Raw genomic sequence first — 21,281 nt, forward strand, 5'->3', positions numbered from 1 at the left:
TATTCATCGTTGATAAAAGGTATGTTGTTAGTTTTGTAATTCTTTTGTTAATATTTTTAACTATTTCTAATGCTTTATTTTAAAACATTATTTAGATGATTCTACCGATGATCGTATGGTGAAAAACAGGTATTGTTTTAACTTTTATAAGAAATATTATTAATATTATATATCTGATTCTGAAAATCATATTAAGATTTGCAGTTATTGATTATTGTTGCAGAAAGACTATGAATGGTGCTAATAATATCCCAAAATTTATGGTATATTCTTAAATAAATGATTTTGTTATTGTTTAAAATTATATACTTTTTTTTTTGGATATAACATCGTTAGTTTGATTTATCAACATATTAGAGATTCAGGGTCAGCAATACAACGTATTTCGGCTATTGCTCGGTAGTGGTTTATGTTAAAAAGGAGGTTTGACCCTAATTCTTTGTTTTAAACATGTTCCAACGTTTGTAACTAATTGCTTATTTTGGTATTAACACGGTAACAATTTGTGTTTAAAAGTCATCCTGATACTAATACTTTAATAACAACATGATACTAACGTTTATGTTTAATCTTTTTACCCTAACCCTAAATTTTTTGTGTTATATGCAGAGAAGCTATTAATCGCAAAGTATCTAAGCCGTTTCTTTTCCATTTAAGATACACGGTAATTATCTAAAAATATTCTCATTAGTTTTTTCAATTAGATCTAATATATGACATTGTTATTTTTTTTTTTAAATAGACTGCATATGGAAGAAGAAATGATTGGTGTCGTAGCAAATATTCTGGCGTGAAGAGAGTAGAAGAACAAAAATCAGAGAATAATAGGATGAATGTTCTGAGATCTTATAATTGTTGGTTTTTAAAGATTGTTTTAGATGGATGAATATTTTACGAAATAGTAATATTTTGAAAGTCTAATTATTTTATTAATGTAATATCGACCAAAAATACAAAATCGTGGAATACAATTATTAACACTACAATCGAACGGATTCTAAAGTTCTTGACCATTTTCAAACTTTGAATAAATCAATTAATCGCTGTAGTGATAAATATTATTTTTAAAAATGTGATAAAATTTCGTTCAAAAATTTGAAGATTATTGTTAAGTTAATGTAAGATTGTTAATTAAAAATAATAATTATAAATGTTATGATAAAATCTTAAAAATTAATTATTTTACCTTATGTACTGTAGGGTGGATAAATTAAAGAAGTATTCTATATTCAAAACAAAATAGAATACGTATATTATCACAATTAATGTAAAAATAGAAAATGTAAATTAAGCATTTAAAGCCGTAATGATAAACATTAAGAAGTTTACTATTTATCTCTAAAATAAAGGGAAGTGTAGAGATATTATGCCTGGAGATCTATGCAAATTAGTTAAATGATTCGCTAAACATGTATTCTTAAATATCACTTACAAAAAATAAATGTAAATAATATATTTATTAAATTACATATATATATATATATATATACACGTCTATTCGACTCTCTTTGTCTTTTAACCTAAATTAAAGAAGAAGACAGAAAACAAAAAAAACAATGGTTAGGTATAGCTTTTTCGATGATGTTTCGCGATTGAATTCTTCAAAATACGAATGGAAAATTCGTGTGAAGTTCTTGTGTCTGTGGAAAGAGAAAGGTCCAAGTTTGGAGATGGTTTTATCTGATATAAAGGTATTTAGTTAAATTATAATCACAAGCTCATTATATATTCCAAAAATAAAACGTATATGCAATTATACCTTAAAGTTATATTTCCAAGTTTTCAGAATATTGTTTTGACATCTAAAATTTAATAAATTATACTATGTTTTATTAGGGTGTAAAGGTCCAATGCTCATTTCGTGGAGATGTTTATGATCGTTTTGTCTCAAAGTTCAAGGTTGGTGATTGGCTTAATTTCGAAGACTTTAAGGTTGTTGAACAGAATGGTTCATGTTTAGCTACTACACATCGTTATAAAATTGTTATTTTGTACAATATCAAGATCAAAGAGAATTCAATTGTTGGAGGGGAAGATTTCTATGATTTCGTCGATTTCAATCTCATTCATGATGGTACCCAATGTGAAGATTACTTAGTCGGTGAGGAATTATTTTAGTTATTTTGAAATTAATTTCAATTATTATTTGTAATACTTTGTATTTGAACTAATTTAAATTTTATACAGACGTCATTGGTGAGGTTGTAAATGTTGGCGAATTCAGTTGTAATTTCAGAAAATTACAACAAAAAGAGGAAATCAAGGGGTTGGAAATTAATAAGAAACATGTGGACGTAACACAAAGTGATAATATTCGTATGTTATTTAAGTACTGTACTCGATATGGTTCAGAGCAAAAGAAAAACATTACTTTTCATGATCACTCTGAATCAAATTGCACAATCTTTGAAAAATTTGATGATGATAGTGATATTAGAGATCATGACGATGATGATTATATACAAGAAGGAAGGAATGAGGAAGATGATGTTTGTTATGATACAATGGATGAAGAAGAGGATGATACTGAAGAAGAAACTGATGATGAGGGCGAATATCAATCAGATGATAGTGGTAACGATGATCATAATGACGATAAATATGTCCAAGATTTAGATGAGGATGAAGAGGACGATGAGCTGCAAATTACTGAAAAAAATCTTAAAATAAATTCTAGAGGAGAGGATTACTCAATTAACCACAAAATCTCTTTTGATCTTCGTGATTTCAGGTAAATTATAATACTCATATATATATATATATTATACATAATCATAATCTTGAGCCATTATATTGAAACATACAATTTAAATTCTTGAAATTTTAGTGGAACCCTAATAAGGTGTGAATTATTCGAAACAACGGCTGCAAAATTCTACGATGCTTTAAAATCATTCCGGGGTGATCGTTTAATTTGTGTTATTCGATGGGGTGTTATTGAAGATTTCCAAGGTATACATTTAATTTGATTATTTTTATTGCACAGTTTTGTTGATCGGGTATTAAAAGAATTAATTCTGTTATAACTTTGCAGGAAAAAGAAGTATATCTTCTACAGTTTGTACGTGAAAAAACTCAATCCGCATAATTCAGAGGTGGCAAAAATGATGGAATTGTAAGAATATCATCTTTGTTCATGCTATATATTAGATGAAAACTAAATTCGTTTCCAAACTTCTTTCATGTACTACTTAACTGTTTTATAGGAGACCAAGGAAGAGGACTCGCAAATAGAAGACTGACTCCCTCATTTTTATGGCTTATTAGGGATTTTAGGGGGTTTTGATTATTTTATATTTAAATAGTAGATGGATTATTTTTAATTCTTGCTTTACTATAAATGAAGGTTTTAATTTATTTATATATAACGATTTATGGTTAAATTAACCATAAATTTTCTTTTAACAAAAATTTGATAAAAATAGCTACATATAAGATACTTACAAAAAAATAAGAATATAAAGTCTTTTAGCTTTCCAATAAAGTTTCAACAAAAATCGTAACAAAAAAACGATAGCCCAATGCAGGGTAATTAAAAGATGTCAGCATGCGAGTTGGAAAAAAAAAAGAAAAGTTAGACCTGCAATCTGAAATTTAGAGTTTCAACCGTCCATATTAAATTTTAAAAATAAAGTATTCTGGAAATACGAAAACATTGTTCATTCTTATCGAACAGAGACTCATGCAGCTTTCCCTGTGTAGACCACGGGTTTTAATACAATCCACACAAATCTATAACTTTGATTCTTATAATCCTTATTTTCTTTGTTCTATGAATATACGAACTACAACAAAAGATATTGTAATATTTGAAACTTCTCTCTGAAATTTTTCCTTGCTTCTAAATACACGCAAAAAAAAAGGGCAATCGGAATGGTGATGTACTTGAAAGATCTGAATCCTACTTTACGTAACCCGAAAGTTGCTGTGAAAATTCTTAGAGAATGGCCACCTCATTTTATTCGAGGACAGCCTTTCTATCAAAGTTTGATTTTGGTAGACGAAAGGGTAAATTTTCTTCCTCATCCCATTTTGCGGTTACTTTTTTCCAAATATCAAATGAGAAAAACAGCAAAAATAAATCAATGAAATTCTATATTATGTTTCTATCATAGAGAAATAGGATTGATGCCAAGATAGATGCGGAACTTTATGTAGACAATTACTATGGAAAGATCAATGAAGGAGACTGGTACGAGATTTCTGGATCTTTAGTGATTGAAGGTCAACAAACATTCCGAAACTCAAACCATCCGTTTGAGATCCTGATACAGGATAAAACAAAAATGATCCCAATTAATCTGCGAAGTACTGACAATTTTATCCTTATGTATGATGCATTGAGAATGCATAATTCAACGCCTGACGAGAAGAACCGTTGTCATCTTAATAAATCCATCCTTAGGTGATTATATTCTAATTTAAATGATGTCTTTTTGATTTGTTTTTTTAAAAAAATTGTTTTTGTTTTCCATTGGAATTAACCTTTATGTTAGATGCCTTAGGAATGGTGGTACATGTAAACGAGGCTCAGACAATTGATTTCCTTGAACATCAAAATGGCTACATTTCAGAGAATAAAGTTGTGACATTCACCATCCTTGAACACAAGTAAGATAATATATAAAACTTTTGATGATATTTTAATACATTCGATTATTATTTATAACAGTTATTGATAAACTTATACACAATCAAGTTATTTTTGAAAGTGGCCAAGAGATTGAATGTGTTGCTGTTGGTTCGGTTTGTACTGCATTTCTTGAGAAGCGGAAAAAAATTATCACTTCTCCTACCTATGCTAATGAACCAATAATGTGTACTCTTATGTTTTGGAAGATCTCTATTTACGAAGATACTGTTTAATTTATAGATTCCTATACAACTCAAAACTATCATTTTCTTACTTAAATTCTAATTTGCTAGGTATAGAATGTCTGATGTCTCAGTTACGATGCTCAAAGGTCATTCTTGAAGATGAAGTGGCTTGAATTAATACTGGCGATATGCTGTAATGACGTAAATTTAATAATTCGAATAAATACTGTAAAATCATAATTATGCGGGAGTTTTAATCTTGAATTATTCTATTTTTACAGACGGTGGCTAGACGTCGATTCCAGTGATGAATACAATGAAGATGAAGATTGAGCATGTGGTTCGAGCAGCAAGCTATAGTTCCACTTCTCAATGTTACTTATTATGTTTATTTTACTATTGTTGTTCTAGACTTTCAAAGACTAATTTGATGATATTTTGGACATGAATCTTCGTTTTTATTTATTTAATTATGTTTGGAATGATTTTTATTAATTTCATTAAGTATTTTTCTAATATAAAATATCTAAAAAAGTAGTCTCACTTGATGCTAATTAAACTTTATTCTAAGTTTTGACAAAGAGGATCGATGATTTTTCTTGGTTAACCTATATGGGCCCGGCCTTAATAGACGCTAATATGAGAACCTTCGCGGCTCTTAGAACTAATATTTAACCGTTCTACATCTTTATATTAATATTGGGACCTTTTGTTTTCCCCTGTCAACAAAGAGAAAAAAAGGTTTGTTATCATCTATATCCTTGTGGTAAGATCTCGAACGATATTTACTTACTTTTTCGTTTCATGAATTCTTAGTTTCTAAGTTTAAAGTTTTTCATAAATATTTTTCAGAATTAGAGATGGAGGGTGGAAGTTCTAGGAAACGGAAAGAGCTCATGTCAGATTTCGAATGGGAAGATGGAGCAATCGATATGGTTAAACAAGCGTTTCGAAAATCGAGAGACGTGGTTCTAAAGGAAACGACGAGACATTTCACTGCGATCTTTGATATGTTGAAGGAGTATATCAAGAAAAAAGAAGAATCTGTTGGCTTAATCTGTCAACTTGAAACTATCAATGCTCAGATCTCGCTAATGAACGATATCTTGGAGGAGCAAATTGACTTGGTTGCAGAGCGTAACAGGCTAGAAGATGTTAGGGTTGTTATTGAGAAAGATGTAAAAGAATGTGTTTTTTCTAATATTGATTGGGATAAACTTCGTGTTCCTTATAATGGTTAACATTCTTGAGTATTTTTTTGTTATTTTACGTAAAATATAATCGGGGAATTTATTTTATTATTCTAAAACTCAAAAATTCATTAAAGTGATAATATAAAATAGAGATATTAACCTATTTTCGAAATATAAAAAAATTATTTTAAAGTTTTTTATAAATCAGAAATAAACATAAATAAGTCTTGGATTTTAATAGTTTCCAAAAAAGTTCATGGTTATATAGTTCCTATATTCATTGAATGAGATATGTATTCAAATATTGAAAACTTTTTAAAGTAGTAATTTTCTAAAAAGAATTTGGAAATCTAATAATATATTTGGTGGTTAATGAAAAATGTATATATACCATTAAGTTTATCCAATGATAAAGAAATATTGAGATTTGACAATATCGTAAAATGTAAAAATTCCCAAAAAAAGGTATTATGTATATATATATATATATATATATATATATATATATATTTTTGTTTACAACTTTATAAAATAAAGATCGTACGTTTCGTTTTACCATAATTTTTTTCCTTTTTGTAAACATGGCAGACCTTCTGTCCAATGCTATTAAAAAAAAACTATATCATAAATTTAAATATACCTGTTAATTTAACTTCTAATGGAAATTTTATGAACAAACATTATTGGAAGAGTGTACACTGTTGGAAATCGTTTTGACGAAGGTCCACCATATAAAGAATGGAATGAGTTGTACGTTGTTTTGGAAAATATTGAGTAAGTCGTTCTATTATCAAAAATTTAATTTAATAATATAATCGTATTCATTAATATCTCTAATTCTTAACAACGTATAATTGTAAGTTTGAACGATTATCATATCGTTTACCAAAAGACTACGCGAATGCCTTTTTCAATAACTCGATTCATTGTGATTTTGATATCATATGTGTGTTACGTTTTGCCAAACTTGAGACTATCAAAGGTTTGAATTATTTCTACACGTTACAAATATCATTGCTTAGACTATAAAATATGTTAATTAATTATATATTGTTAATGTAGATACATGGCTGGCAACAACGGGGCACGATTGTCCAATGGTCATGATCAATCCTAAATGTTCTCAAGTCACGCAGATGTTTGAGTACTTTGCCTTAATGGAGAACTGATTTTAAGAATATTTAAAGTGTAATTTGATATATTATAAAATAGCTTTTACCTTGGATTTTAATTTGATATATTTATATTTATATGATAAATTTTTTGGTGATTATCATACAATAAACCAATTTTGAAGAAATTCTCAGAGAAAACTGAATTAATAGTTTCATTGACATTAAGATTGTTTGAAACTAAATTAAATAATTTGAAACTAAACAATAATAATTATAGTATGATCTAATCAATGAATACTATTGTAGTATATATATATATACTAACAAACTAATTATGGTAATTACATAATAAATTGTGAAGATAATATAAAATATAAATATTAATTTTAAACTGTTTTTAAACTGTCTTTAGATGTAAATATTCCAAAAACAGAATTCTGTATTATGTATATATAAATACGTTTAAAAGATAGAATGTAGGATTATTTTTAAAAAAGGTTTTTCAAACAAAATATGGCTAACCTTCTATCCAATTCTGTAAAAGAAAAGGTTCGGGAAGAGAGACTATTTTTTCGATGTGGACGACCTAAATCCCTATGTTCATGAGTGGAAAATTAACGTAAAACTTCTGAGGAAATTTGAGTGTCTTCATCCTCTTTTCAAATCAACAGACTTAATCGTAGTTTATGAGAAGGCATATTTTTCATTATGTACTGATGTATAACGTTTACGTATGGTAAAAAAATCCATGTATTGATGGGTCCTCCTTATCGTGACATCTTTCTAAACGATTTGGAAGAAGGTGAATGGATAATGTTATCAAGTTTCTTATTAAGCAATGTTGATGGCGGTTTTAGGCCAACTGATCATCGTTTTAGAATACATTGGAGAGATGGGACATGGTTTAAGAAAATCCTTCCTTTGTCCTCAGATCAATTTTTCTCTTTTGTATCATTCAGTGATATTAAAAGTGGATATTTAGATTCTGCTTATTGTGTAGGTAAGGGTAACAATTTATTATTATATTATAAGTTAAGTTTGAAGTGTTTGATTAGTTTAACTATTGGAAAATATTCGTAGATCTTATCGGAAGAGTCTTTAGTGTTGGAAATATCTTGGAACAAGGTCCACCATAAAAAGAATGAAATGAGTTATTTGTTGTTCTTGAAAATATTGAGTAAGTTGTTCTATATTATTAAGCTTTATGTTTAAAATTCCTGATGATTTAAAAAGTACTCAATAATGAAAAATTGTAGGGGTGATCGTTTCTCATGTCGTTTACCAAAGGACTACGCGAACGGCTTCTATGATCATTGAATACATCGTGACAATGATATTATCATATGTGTATTACGTTTTGCCAAACTCGAAAGTAATAAAGGTTCAAATAATTTCTTGCTGAGATATTTATAATTGATTTCTTTATAAAAAAAGTTAAATAATTATAATTTTTTTATTAATGGAGATACATGGATGGCAACCACGGTGCATAATTGTACCAGCATCATGATCAATCCTCCATGTCCTCAAGTCACACAGATGTTGGATGCCTTTGCTGAAATAGAAATTTGATTTTAAATTTAAAGTGTGTGTTTTTTATATTTTGTATTTACAAAAATGATACTTTAAACCCCTATGATAATGTGATTGGATTTAAAATTGATATATAAAACTATTTCATTTATTATATATTACATAAATCGAAGTCTTATATTATATTAATCCCCCTTTGTATTATAAATAGTTTTCTCGTCTGTATAATTCAATGATATCTACATATTCATGAATCTTTCAATTATTTAGTCAACAGGTGTGAGTGGTAACATCCCTCCGAGTCAATACTTTTGATGCAACCATTAACACCTTATAAATACTTATAGTCGAGTTAAAAAAATTAAAACTAAACAATTACCTTTTCAACTTCTACATTTCACTCTCTTTTAAAATTTCTCTCAAACACAAAAACTTTTGATTTTTTTTTTTAAATCACGAGATTTGTGATGCTCGACAAATTGAATCCTTGGACAACAGGATGGATGACTTGTGTCAAGGTTTTTCGTTCATGGAGAGTGAGAGATTGTTTGAATGATGTATCGACTAAGCTAATATTGGTAGACAAAGAGGTATGTTTTACAATTTTATTTCGTTGTTTCTTCATATGTATGATGTGTCTAAATACCTTGGATAATCATACTTTGAATTAGGGTACATTTGGACATTCTCCTATCCCGACATCACTCCATGGTGTTACGGAATTTAATATGTCGGAGGATCGAACTTATGTTATAGAAAGTTCGAAGTCAAGGACGACAAAGAACAAATCCAGAAAACTAATCTCGGTTATCGGATTTTATTCACAGAAAAAACTATAATCAGTTTTGCAAGAGATCCTATCATTTGCAAACCTTTTGATAATGTAGATTTTAAACGTGTTTATGATAATGTGTTTCATGGAAGATGGCCCTACGGTAAGTCATACTTTATTATGTATTGTTTTAGAAATCTTATATTTGTTATTTATAATACATATTAGTCGTTTTATGGTAGTTAATTTAATTGGTTGCATTACCAATATGGGTGAAGTCAAGAGTTTCAAAAAAGAAGGTAGTGCCGATCGTTGGAGTTTGATGGATCGATACATAAAATTTACTATCAAGTCGATTGAGTAAGTTTATATATGAATGGAAATATTTTTCGATACTGTTATATGTACTTGATAAAATACGTTGGTTGACCTTTTTGATATCAAAAATTATTTTTTTTTCAAGGGGATATGTACTTGACTGCTTCATAACAGGAGTCTATGCCAATCATATGTTCAAAACTTTCAAATCGCGTAACATGAAGAGGGTCTGTCTGTTCAAGATGTGGAAAGCAATAAGATTTGAAGGTGATTACATATGTTTATAAATTATTATTTTAGAAATTCAATGCGATTAATTATGATAATGAATAGTTTATTTATTTAATAATCGGTGATGCTTGATGATAATGTTCTCCTAACCAACGGTGATGGATGCTCGGAGATTATAGAGGACCGAAAGAGTGAAGAATTTTCAGACTACATCGACATGTAAGTCAGAGTCTTATTTCAGATCATTTTTCGATTATATATTTTAAATATGTGGATATATCTGACTATCTTCAAATATGTAGGTACAATTACGTTGATCATGGAGAGTCAAGAATCAAAGATTTGGATGATACCGACTATAGGTTCGATATGGACATAAGGTAATAACCAAATCTAACTTTATTTGTTTAATGATTAATTGATATGAACAATACTGACCAAAATTTAACCTTCTGCAAAATATAGTGATGCACTTGACTCCTATGTTCATCTTGCTGTTGAGGATTCCTTTGAGAAGCATCAAAATCCTTATTGAGAACTCTGTTCAGATCCGATTTTCGATATTCTGTAATTTTATTTTTTTATTGATAAACACATTTGGTTAATTTGTATTTCAAATTACGTTGAGATTTTATAAAATAATTAAAATAACATTTTCCGGATTATTTATATAATTACGTTAATTGCATTGATAACATATAGAGATTTGTGTACTTTTAAAATATAAAGTCCATTACTATACTTTACAAAATAATGTTTATTTTAAAGATCGACATATTGTAATTTACAACTGCTTGATGATTTTCATTAAATTTGCAGGAGTAAAAATATGTTAATTTTTTTTTAAATAATGATATTAAACATATTGAGAATATTGATAAATGATATGTTTACGTTCTTCATCATTATCTTCTTTAAAAATAAAGTAAGTAAATATTCTAAAATTAAATAAAATCAAGTTTGTTGTATAACATCTCTATAAATATTGATTTGCTAGTGTGTTAAAGAGTCGTATGCACAACTCAATATGACTTCTAAAAATATGAACGTTCGTCCTTTTGTTCTGTTAGGCAATCTCAACCCTGCGTTAGACCATCAAAAAATTAGAGTTCGTATCATAAGACTTTGGAAGTCATTCAAGTCCCTATATATGGTCATTGTTGACAGTGATGTAAGTTTTAATAAAATATTTAAAACGTGATGTTTATTTGATATCTCTATGAAATTTTTAGTGAAACTCGATAATAGCTTATTTACTTCAAATCGTTATATATTGGGTACAAGGATACATGCAACTATTGAAGATGGTTTGATCAGCAGATTTCAGAATCAACTCGCTGTTGGCGAGTCTAAAATAGTAGATACATTCAGCTTAGTAGATTATGATAGTAGTTATAAGACAAGTTCTTTGGGATTTAAAATCGTCTTTTATAGAACCACTATTGTGAAACCATGTGATGAATTTCCAGTTCGTGTTCCAGAAAAATATTTTCAGAAATTTACTTCTATCTTGGCTGGAGAATTAGACAAGAATGTATTGTTTGGTGAGTTGTTAATTTTACGAGAAAAAAAATTATTAATCCATATGTTTTTTTTGTAGATGTAATCGGTCAGATCGTTGGTGTCGGAAATCTTGACAGCGTCAAAACAAAAGGGAAGGATAATGTCAAATTGAGTTTCGATTTGCAAGATTTAACGTATGAATCCTTAATAAATATTCTTTAAAATTAAAATTAGTTTGAAATATCATATCTAATGTTTTATTCTTATTTTATGCATTCGTAATATAGTGAAACCCGGTTAAATTGTACGGTGTGGGGTGATCTTGCGAATGACTTTGATACACAAATAAAAGAACATCAAGATACTGTTGTCGTTTGTGTAATACGATTTGCATGCTTGAAGGAATGGAAAGGTAATTTCTGACTTTCAGAAGAAATCTTAGAGCTTATGATTGTCAAATCTAATGCTGCCAATTAAATCCACGTTTCAAGGAATTATAGTATTTCCAATGCGTTCAACTCTACCGACATTCTGATAAATCCAGCTATGTCTGAAGTAGACGCGTTTCGAAAGAAGTAAGTATATATATATATATTAAGTATATATATATATCCCTTCTATATTATTCGGCAAGACATGCTATATTCGTATACATATTCTTATTATTATCATAAATTTACAGGTTGCCCACTGATGCTGTTGATTTAATACAACTTGATGATGATCCAATCCCTCAAAAACCAAAGGTGACATTATATGAGGAGTTTTTCATTATGAACGAAAAGAGTACTATGGACCAAATCGTTTATGCACTTGAGGTAATGTTTCTAAAGAAAAATTAATATCGTAAAACTTAAATTGTTTCTGAATTCTCTAAGGGAGAACGAACGTTTGATTTATTCTTTACAGGCGCGAACATGTGTGACAATCGCGACAATTTATTCTGTTGAAGTGTTGCCTAAATGGTATTATATTGTCTGTAAAGTTTGCAATAAGAAGGTGCAGCCGTATCCACGAGAATCTCAAACTGGAAAAGATTTACTTTATAGTTGTGGAGTTTGTGATGCTGATGTTACGGATGTTGATTACAAGTAAGTTTCACTTAGTCTGTTAAAATGTTCTTTAAGAATTGTGATTTGGAACTATACGCACATTTTAAGTGATGCCAAACTCTTTCAAAGGTATAAACTCATTCTTCATGTTGGGTACGAAAGTTCTCAAAAGATTAAGCTACTCTTCTTTGACGGTCTTGCCCAACTATTTATTGGAAAAAAAAGCAGAAGAACTGGCTTTGGAAAAACCTAAAGTAAGTATAGTAACATTTGAAGTCCTTTTGGTTTTAAAATATATAAACAAGTATTGAATCAAGCGTTCACCTATGGTCAGGATGATACTGCAGCTATTCCTGGAACTCTCTCTGTCTTAGTAGGGAAGACTATGCTGTTTAAAATTTCGATTACAATCGATAATTTAAAAAGCGACAAGTCTGCTTATGTTGTCGAAAAGTTTTGGGAAAAGGATGACATGGTTGTGCAATTTGGCAAGGTACTAAAGAAAAAAAAACAAATATCCATAATACCATTATGAATTCTATATCTTTTAAATCTCAATGTATATAATTTCAATGTAGGAACTCTATGGAAGGAATGAACTTTCAAATAATTTTTCGGATGTCGACGATCATAAGTTGCAAATCGCACCAGCTGAAATGAGTTTGTCTTTATCTAAGAGAGATCATACAGAAAGCAATGTTGGGTCGAACAGGGGTCATAGCATGGAGACAAGGAAAAGAATCAAAACTGAACCCCGAGATTGAACAATTTACATAACTTCAAAACATGATATTAGTTAAAATTTATTTTAGACTTTTTCTTGGTTTATTTTTTGAAACAAAAGTTTAAATTATTTTAAACAATTTCAATCGCTTCAAAACATCTTAACGTTTTGATATTGGTTAAAATTTATTTTAGTCATTTACTATAATTATGTTAGAAATAAATAAATATTATATTTATATATATAATGTGACATAAATAAAAAACATACTATATAATCGTTTGTGAAATAATGATAGTTAGGATATCTCTATACCCCAAAATAAAACTATTTTGAAATAAATCAAAATTCCAAAAAAATAACGATAATACGTTAAAAATAAAAGGCCAAATTTAATAGTCTGAATATTCAATACGAGAATTTAGGAAAATGATCATTAACGAATATGTTAACAAAATTTTTTATATTAAAAACTTAATGGTATTCTGAATATTGTGCTTATTCAATACGAAATTTTAGGAAATATAATATTATCAAATGTAAAAAATTATCTTCTACATGTTATATATATATAAGTCTTATTATTGTACCATGTCAACTAGAAGAAAAAAAAACTGAACCAATTCTTGAGTTCTTGCTGTTTGACGTAAAAGGTAACGCAAAAATCAAGATTTTTACATTATTTTGTATTATTGTAAATTTACATTCACATGTTTCAAATGTATATGTGCAGAATCATAATGAAACGTCCATCTGGAGTTCGTCGATCCACCAAGAAAAGTTCAGTTGTTGATGAAGATGCACTCCGTTCGCAACTTCAACCAGAACAATTTGTTTTCTTTTGTGAGGATAGCATTCCGGAACCAGTTAAAAAAAAATCCTGACAAACCAGTAAAGAATCAAGATCTTCTGAAGAGAACTCATTGGCGCATCTTAACGTTCAAAATTCCATTGTTGACGGTGAAGATAGTATATTGAAATCAACGAACAAGAAATCTCAATTTCATACTTGGATGGAATACAATATGATGACTATCAATGAGTCAATTAACACATATGATAAGGGTGTTTCTGGATCTATCTCGTGTGAGAAGAACAAGATATGGATGCAATGATTCAACTAACACATATAATTATTATCATGATGTTCTTATAATTCGTTTTGATTTTTGAAGGGATATTATCACTTTCATATGTTTCTCGAGTGTTAGTTTTGATAACACAATAAAATTACCTTTTTAATAATAATTATGATATGATAATCCAGCGAAAAGTTCGATAATAGTATAATGTTACTAATGGAAAAATTAAAGTATAAGTTGATATAATTGATTTGTTATAACAATTACGATATATAAATTAGAACAATATTATATAAAAAATAATGGTTCAATTATGATCTGATAATGATATTAAAGATTATGGAAATATAAAAAAAATATATATTGATAAAGACCAAGAAAGTAAATCTCAAAAAATACGTATTAGAGATCCCCATACATAATTGGAAAGATAAATAACATAAGTTTTAAAAAATTATCAAAAAAGTTAAGAGGATATATAGAAACATATGTCAATATTCGGATATATCAATAATTAGTACATTTTAGTTTACAGAATATATACGGCACCGTCTTCTTATATAAACATACCTAACAGCGAAATTCAGACTAAAATGGTCAGAATTACTCGATTATATGATTTCTTGATCGTAGTTTGATGTTCATTTTGCAGATCGCTACACTTGACGTATTATAATGAGACCTTCGAAGATTCCATATCGGAGGAAGAATGTATCGACACATGCCGTCTCTAGAAAACGTACAAACATTTTCAATTCTTTACATTAAGAGATATGTTTCATTCAAAACTAATAGATCGTACGCAATAACATTGAAATACAGGCATTAGTTCTACGATAAATTTACCTGCTTTTACGAATGCATTGAATTTTCAGTATCCTGATCCACATAAGACGACAAGGTTCAAAAGAATGCAAATACTGAAGTCTAAAAGGGCACAAAAGAAGAAAAAAAGGTTATATGTTCGTAAAGGAATTTTAAAATAAATATATATATATATATGCTAAATAACTAATCCAATCGTTACCAATGCAGAAAATTTTCTTCTTCCCGGACTACAGGAAGATTTCGCATGTTTCGTCGCAAGATTCGGATACTAACGATGAAAGTGATTCAGATAGCTCTACTGATGGGAATTCATTCAAGATTAATGATAACGATGCGACATCTGATATGTTTCTTGGCTTTCCTCCCGTAAAAGCTAAGTTACTCAATAATGGTATTACTCGATGCATATCTGATTGGTTATATGATAGATTTGTAAATATGTATTTAACTAATACATATTTAAAATATTTTTATTGAAAAATATATGTAGGTTATTATGATGATGGAGATCCTTATTTTTATGTGGTAATTGTGGAGCATATATGTGGTATGGAGAACGGGTGAATAAACGGATTTTTCACTGTGTTGCCATCGTGGCAAAGTAACACTTCCTACCTTGAAGACTGCACCTAAAACGTTATTATCGTTGGTTTATAATAACGACGACAGGGGTAAAAACTTCCGTGATAACATACGAGCATACAACATGATGTATTCGTTCACATTGTTAGGTGGAAAAATTACCCATTCTATAAATAATGGTAAAGGACCGTATCTATTCCAGATATGCGGAAAAAACTATCATCGTATTGGTGTTATTTTACCAGAGCCTGGCAAGGAACCAATGTTCTTGCAATTATATATACATGACGTATGTAACGAAGTAGCGAATAGAATCTCCGCATTTAGGTAATTGTTAATATTGTTATATACATATATATATAAATATTATTCATATCTTAAAATATGTTAAATATCTTTAATATTTGTTATATTCTACTAATCATGATTATTATAAATTTATGTGTTTTGTCGTTGATATAGAACATCTGGATCTTCGGTAGATTTAAGATCTGAGATTGTTGGACTCTTAAAAAAAGTGCTTGATAGTCAGAACCCGCATGTTAGGGCATTTAGATCGGCACGTGAAAGATTTAATATGGAGGACAGTAGTGAAGGTTTGCGATTAATGTTACCTTCAGAAAGAACTACTGATGCAAGAACTCATAATCTTCCTACAAGCAAAGAGGATGTTGTTCTAATACCCAGAGATTTTACGGCTGGTGTGAATAAACGTGACATTGTTATAGAAAGTCATTCGGGTAATTTATAGAGAATAAGTGAGTTTCATCCCGCATACTTGCCTTTACAGTACCCATTTTTGTTCCCTTATGGTGAAGATGGTTTCAGATTAGGCATCGATATAGGGTTTGTGGATACCCTTGGACGTAAAAGGAAAACGGTTACCATGAGGGAATTTTATGTGTATAGAATATTTGAAAGATACGAAGAATCTTCGATTATTGTTATGGCAGGCAAATTATTCCAGCAGTTTTTAGTCGATGCATTCACTACTATAGAATCAAACAGGTTGAACTATATTTGGATGAATCAAAGCAAACTCCGAACTGAAAGAGTCGATAAGATAATTGAAGCTGCTGAAAAAAGAACATGGAGATCTTGCACAACATGGAAAGAGGATATTTATTCCGTCATCGTTTACAGGTGGAAAGAGATATATGATGCAACATTTTCTCGACGCCATGGCTACTTGCAAGTATTATGGATTTCCTGATCTTTTCATAACTTTTACGTGCAACCCAAGGTGGCATGAAATAGATCATTATCTAGAAAGGCATCGTCTTAGTAAAGAAGATAGACATGATATATGTAGTCGAGTTTTCAAGATGAAACTTGATAGATTATTGGATCAGGTGACAAAGGAAAAAACTCTCGGTGTCGTAAATTCTGGTATGTTTTAAAATATTTTTTTATTATTATTTATATATTAATGTTTAAATAATACTGTTTTTTTGTTTTCACATTTTTCAGCCATGTATACAATAGAATTTCAGAAGAGGGGTCTGCCTCATGCGCACATGATTCTGTTTTTGCACCCAGACAATAAGATGCGTACAACAGACGACATTGATAAATTTATAAGCGCTGAAATTCCTGATAAAGAGGTGGATAAGTATTTATACGAAGTTGTTTCTGATGTGATGATCCATGGTCCGTGTGGTCCTATGAACAGAGATAGTGTTTGCATGCATAATGGGAAATGCACTAAATTCTTCCCAAAACCATTCATGGATAATACTATTGTCGACGATGCTGGTTATCCAATATATAGACGACGAAACAATGGGAGAATTGTGGAAAAAAGGGGTTTTCAATACGATAATAGTTACGTTATTCCCTATAATCGTGATTTGTCCCTCTGTTTTCGTGCTCATATCAATGTTGAGTGGTGCAATCAGACACGTTCAGTAAAGTATTTGTTCAAGTACATCACTAAAGGTCCGGACTATATAAGAGCCAAAGTAGGAGAAGAAGATCAGGAGAATGAAATTAAAAAGTTTTTCAATTGCAGGTAACAGTTTATTCAAATTGTCAAACATTCTCATATTTAATTATTTACACTTTTTAAAATTTTAAAAACGTGTCTAACTAATCCGAGATTTTTTAGATACGTATCTGCATGTGATGCTTCTTGGCGAATTTTTGCTTTCCCGATTTGTTATTGTACTACACCAGTAGAAAAACTCCCGTTTCATCTTCCAGGACAAGAATTGGCTATTTACAACGAGGATGATCCAATAGAAGATGTTCTGCACCATACAACAAATAGAACTTCTAAATTTTTGGGCTGGATGGAATGCAGCAAGATTTATCCCCAAGCCAGAGAACTCACATATGCTGAATTTTCATCTAAATTTGTGTGGAATAGGAGAGAAAAACTTTGGAAGCCAAGGTCAGAAAAAACGGAAAAGTTTTGCAATAGGCAGGATTACGTACGTACCGCCTTCTGTAGGATAAGCCTATTACTTGCGAGTTTTGCTTAATAAAATTCCAGGACCAACAAGCTTTGACTATTTAAAAACAGTCAATGGTGTTCTTTATAAGGATTTTCAAGAAGCTTGCTATGCATTGGGATTAATGGATGACGATAAGGAGTACATTGCGGCTATAAATGAAGCAGGTAAATGGTGTTTTGGGGAATTTTTAAGGAAGTTATTTGTGATCCTACTGCATACAAAGAGTTTAACTATTCCTCTTGAAGTTTGGAATAAAACAAAAGACATCTTGTGTGAGAATATTTTGTTTAAAGAAAGGAGAAACAGGAACGATCCAGGTACATCAAAATATTATTTTGTTTATTGAAAATATTTCATTTTTTCGAGAGACAAAATTATAATTAAGTTTTTTATCTTTACTGTGGTAGGTCTACTGTTGACACGGGCTCAGATAGAAAATATATGTTTAACTGAAATAGAACTTATGTTACGATCGAATGGAACATCTCTTACGGCCTTCGAGAAAATGCCTAAACCAGATGATAGTATAATGAACACGGGAGTAAATAGGCTTATCGCAGATGATAGAATATATAAGCCTCATAAACAACATGAATTGTACGATAAGTTGTTACCTATGCTAACTGATGAGCAGAGACATGTTTATGAATAAATCATTCACTCTGTGAATCACAACAAAGGTGGTATGTTTTTTGTCCATGGTTTTGGTGGTACTCGGAAAACTTTCATGTGGACTATTGTTGGTGCTGATATAAGGTCTAAAGGTAATATTGTTCTTAATGTTACTTCAAGTGGTATAGCTGCTTTGCTTTTGGAAGGTGGTAGAACGGCTTATTCAAGATTTGGTATTCCAATCAATCTTAATGAATATTTTGTGTGTTCGATAGATGTTGAATCTGATCTTGCTGACTTAATTAGAGAACCAAAGCTCATAATATGGGACGAGGCTCCAATGATGAACAAGCTTTGTTACGAAACTTTAGATAGGAGTTTGCGAGATATCATGAGGTGTGACAAGATTTTTGGAGGTAAAGTTGTTGTGTTAGGAGGTGATTTTAGACAGATACTACCAGTTATTACAGAAGGAGGAAGGGTAGCGACAGTTTTAGCATCTATCAACTCATCTGTTCTTTGGAATAGTTGTAAAGTTCTTAAACTTACCGAAAATTTGAGACTTCGCAAGGCACGTAATAGTATGGATGCGGGTGCTCTTGCTACTTTTTCAAAGTGGCTTCTTGATATCGGGGATGGCAAAATCAACGAGTTAGATTGTGGGGATGTGGAGATAGAAATTCCGGATGATTTATTAATTAATACAAGTAGAAATCCTATTGAAGCAATAGTTAAAGAAATCTACGGAGAACATTTTACAAGGAGGACTGATCCAAAATTCTTTAGTGGAAGAGCTATTCTAAGTCCAAGAAATGACGATGTTGATAAGATAAATCAGTTTATGCTTACTAAGCTTCCAGGTATGCAAATTAAATAGGATATGGAGTTTTTAAAAAAAAAAAAAAATACTAATATTAAAAACATATCTAAAATTCTGAAATTTTCTTATTTATAGGTGAGGAGAGACGATATCTTAGCTCTGATAGTATTGAAACGTCGGATACAAGCGGACGAGATGATATGATCTACACTCAGGAATTCCTAAACAGTATACAAGTTTTTGGACTGCCAAGTCATGTTTTGACGTTGAGAATAGGAGCACCTATCATGTTGCTAAGGAATATAGATCCTAAGGGAGGTTTGTGTACCAGTACGAGGCTAATTATTACTCAGATGGCCAATCATGTAATCGAAGCAAGAATCGTGACAGGAAAAAAGGTTGGTGATAGAGTACTTATCCCTAGGATGTATGTTAGTCCACCTGATGCAAAGTTTCCCTTTCGTATGAGGCGATGACAGTTTCCTGTTACCGTGACATTTGCAATTACTATAAACAAGAGTCAAGGTCAGATGCTAGAACATGTTGGATTGTTTCTACCGAAACCGGTTTTCACACATGGACAGCTTTATGTTGCCTTCTCACGAGTCACAACCAGAAAATGATTGAAGGTGTTAATTACAGATAAAGATGGGAAATGCCAGAATAAAACACTTAATGGTGCTTTCAAAGAGGTTTTTGAGACTGTATAATTATGGTTTGTAATTAGAACATTGTTTTGGATATTTAGATTTGAACTTTATTTACTCTCTTAAAATAATGAAATTTTAGAGATTTTAAACATTTTAATTATTTATGGTAAAAACATTACATCTTCTATAAGTCAGATATAGACTTTCCCATCGGAGAAAACCATTTTCTAAATTTTACTTATTCTATTTTAATTATAAAAAAAGATAGATACATTGTAAATGGTCTAAGTACATATTATTACAATTTTCACATTATTTATTTTAATTAGTTACAACAATGTTATTTGCAAATATATTGTTTTGTTGAATCATAAAATATATATTTAATTATTAACTCTTAGGTACATTTTAAAAATTATTTCACATCATATCTACTGACTATAAAAACTACCTTTAATCTGTAATTATATTCGTAATAATAAATATTTAAAATGTTGAATATTCAAAAAAGGAAAATTATACGTTAAAACAATTAAGATGCAACGCAGCGTTTAATTCTGACTGTTTGCTGGACGTTATTACTTAAACCATTTGATGGAGCATCAAGGTGAGAGATCAGGAACTCAGACATAAAGAATGGAGGCAGAAATGAAGTAACGGTGGATTAATGAACTTTTTGTAAATGCAAAATTAAAAATAGATTTAAATGTTTGTAGTAATAGGTACAATTTTTGTAGTAACAAGTACAATGGTCTTAAAGAAAGAACATTTATGGGTTGCTTAAAACAAAAATAATGATCTAAACTGGACTTAAATTTAAAAATAGACTATAAAATTCCAATTAAACTTTGAAATTGGATTTAAAATTTCAATCTATATTTCATAAATGTAGAGAATTACTATAAAATTTTTATTATCTATTCATCTTATTATTAAAAAGGTAAAAAAATGTAATAAATATGAAACTTTACAAAAAAAAAAAAAAAAAAAAA

Source organism: Camelina sativa, chromosome 4, assembly GCF_000633955.1.
Source record: "Camelina sativa cultivar DH55 chromosome 4, Cs, whole genome shotgun sequence".
Classification (NCBI taxonomy): Eukaryota; Viridiplantae; Streptophyta; class Magnoliopsida; order Brassicales; family Brassicaceae; genus Camelina; species Camelina sativa.